We start from the raw sequence: 3,639 nt of genomic DNA, 5'->3' as shown, positions 1-3,639 counted from the left end.
TCTTTATTTTTATAAAGCTCTCCTTTAAGTTTTCAGTCACACCTGGGTAATCCAAAAAGCAGGTTATGTGAGTTACCACGGTAAGTTCGAGGCTAAGGAAGTGGATAACTTCAGCCTTCGGTTCCAAAAACAGAGGTATGTTTCAGGGTATGCTTGGTTCCCATAGCAACTCATGCTCTGAACATAACCTGGTTTGGAGCAGGTTTAGTTGAAGGTTAGTTTGTTTTCAGAGAGGTGAAGCAGCATGGCGTGTCTATTTGAAGATGATTTAGTGGATGAAGAAGCTCAGATAATACTGTTTCCACCGTGAGAGGGTGATAAGACCACGTATCCATGTTGTAAATATAAACTTTTTTACATTCATCAAACTCAAATATTTGCTTCAGTTAAGATAAATCTTTTTTTTTAGTTAAGTGAGCTTAAAAATAAAGCGTAGTTATCAGACCGTTATTTTACTTTTATTCAAATTAATTCAATTAAGTAGGTGTGACTTTGGTACTGCTGTTAGATTGGCACCACAAGGGGATTGTGGGATACCAATCCCTTTGCCTGTCTGGACTGATTTGGGTTTAAGTGTGGGTTTTTGACCAACTGTGTTTAGTTTTTTAGCTGTTTTACTGTGTTTTGCCGAGTTATTTTGTCTTACTGTGCTTCAGTGTCTGCACCATGAGTGAGAAGATGAATTTATATAGCACCCCTACTGTCAAGTACTGGAATTACAATGTGGGAACATTGGTAAATGAATGTATGCATTCCGTGTATATTGCTTCTTTCCTTTTATTGTCATAAAAATGATTATATCTGCCTGCTCAAACTTAGCCTTATGAGAGTTCAAGAATTATATTAAATTAAAATGGAAAAACATTTAATTGAATTGGAGTAATATGACATTTAGTTATAAATATGTAAATTTGAGTTGTATAAACACTGATTAAGTTTTATAGACGTAAGGAATTAGGTTGAATAAATTTGACTCAATTACTTGTTACCAATGGAAGTAATTCATTTAAGTTGCCAAAATTGGATAAGTTATATATATGCGTCACAAGGAAAATGGAAATAAGATCAGAAACTCATGCGTTTACTTTATCCGTTCTTTTTCTCCAAGCATAAACTCTTTCTTTTGATGATGCAGCCGTGTTACTTTTTTGATGGGTGTATAAACTTCATACGCCGTCATTAAAATCTCCGTCTCACTGAAGTGTCGTGCTCTCTTTTTTTCTTCACGTGTTTCCATGGTGACTCCGGAAATCGGCGATCCATTGAGAATGTCTTTATGTACTTGCTGTGCACATGCATTAACCCAGGGTTACCAAGTCGAGCGTAATTATGCTAACTCATATCCGGTCTTTTGGAACCAACATACCCAGAGTAAGCAAGTTCAGGCGGATTTCACCCAGAGTTTAAACACGCTTTCTGGAATATCACCCTGTTGTCTGTAGGTTTTCATTTTTGTTGCTCTTTGAGTTTTCCTTCTTCTGTATGGTCGACTCATAAAATTAGTCCAAGTTGCACATCAGGGGCAACAAATCCACTATTCATTTCAGAAACCAAACATCCGACTTACCAGTAAACCATAGTTGATTTCATTTTAATGTATTCTGTTTGGCTTTTTGCTTGTTTTCATGGCTTAACTTAGTTGTATTTTAATATTTGTTGTCCCTTAAAAAAATCTTCCTGTATTATATAGACTTTCTTGTTTTTCCAGCTACATTCTGTCACACAAGTGCTTCTGTTGTTCATCACCCCAGCTGTTGTTGCTGCTGTTTGTCTTTGTCAGTCTTTAGTCTTCTCAGTGTACTTGTTGGTTTTCTGTTTTATCGTGTTTTGCACCGACTGCAATTTTATTTCGTCATTATTTGTCCTAAAAAGAGAAAAAAGCTGAAATGTTTAACTTTTATTGTATTTTAGAGGTGTAACAACTTAAGTGACTTATCAACTTATAGTTCTACAATCCAACCAGATCGATGGATTGTTGATTGAGGCAAGTTGTTAATAAAATTGATCTATGCCATTTAAAAAAACTTTCAAAATGAAAGAAATCAATTATAGCGTTCTTACAAAATACCACTTGGATTGAGACATGACATGGTAGGTTTATTTTACTATAACCTTAAAGCAACCGAGTGCCATCACAGACAACACACATGTGATGACAGCAAAAAATGATGAGTCTATCATTACAGTCAAATGTGTAAAAACACTGAATTTTGCAAAGACACGTGACCATACAGTGTAATAGAATGTCCTACTAATGTTGCGTTTGGAAACTAACACGTGAATGGATTTGCAATTAAGTCATATTTACTTGCTTATTTAGCCTCATATTTAATTTACACTTGATTATCTTGCAAAAAATACAAAGAATCTGGAAATTTTCACCTGCTCTGTTTAGTACCCAATTAATAATAATAAAATAATAATGGATTGGATTTTTCTGCAATTTTTTAAGATGCTCAAAGTGCTTACAATGTCTGTCCATTATTCATTCACTCCTCATTCATACTTGGTGATGGTAAGCTGCTGACGTAGCCACAGCTCCCCTGAGGCAGACTGACAGAGGTGTGGCTGCTAGTATGCACCCATTCATACGCATTCACACACTAGTGGAGCAACACTGGAGGCAGGGAGGGTGAAGTGTCTTGCTCAAGGACACATGACAGTTGACTGGGGGGAGGGGATCGATCCTTCGATCATTGGTCGACCTACTCAACCACCTGAGCCACTGTATTTATCTCAAAATCACACTGGTTAAATTTTTGAAAAAACTGAAAAAATATATATATATATTTTTCCAGTTTTGTCCCTGTCAGGGTTTTGACTTTTTCCTAAATAAAGAGAAGAACCACACAGGAGATGAGGACTTTTGATAGACTTCTGCAGAAGGAGAATCTGTCTGTGACAGCGCAAACTGTCACGGCGGAGTTCTGCCTTCCCAGTGTATCCAGTCTGGTTTTATTGGTGACCGGGGTTGATAACATAAAAGTAGGTCATTCAATCAGGCAATAAAGGAACATCATATTCTTGTATAATCAGAACTTTTCATGTCATTGTTTTCTTACTGAAGGATAGAACTGAGACAATCATATTATGGTAATTATAGCATGTAAGCAAATGATAATTACATAACTATAACAGACCCCTATTGGAAGCTCTTAAAAAAGCATTTGTGTTCTTTTTCAATTTTTATTTCTAAAATTTTAGCATTCTTCCAAAATGTCAGCCTACGACAAAGTAACTCTGTAAACTGTTCCTCAACTAACAGTCTGTTTTTTGATGCATAGCAAAGTTATGAGTGATTAGCTAAATCTGTCAGATAATTAAGTTGTTACAGCAATTAAAAACACAGCAATACATGATATTTCTGGCTCCTCCTCACTAATTAAAATACTGTTTCAAAAGTGATCACGACAGAAGCAGTACATGTCCCTGTTACAGTCGGGGTAGAACAGAATAAAATCTTTTTTTCCATTAGTTTGGTTAGCTTTAGGCACTACAACTACTTAGTTTGAAAAGAAAATATCATGGTACATTACACCCTTTCACAAGTCCAGGCCACCGCTTCAATTAGAAAGGTTCACTCCTCAAGGTAAAAGGATGACAAGGCCACTTCTGATTAAACATGCTCCTTTTCTAAAG

The sequence above is a fragment of the Oryzias latipes genome, chromosome 21 (genome assembly GCF_002234675.1).
Source record: "Oryzias latipes chromosome 21, ASM223467v1".
Taxonomy (NCBI): domain Eukaryota; kingdom Metazoa; phylum Chordata; class Actinopteri; order Beloniformes; family Adrianichthyidae; genus Oryzias; species Oryzias latipes.
This window is presented reverse-complemented; position numbering follows the sequence as displayed.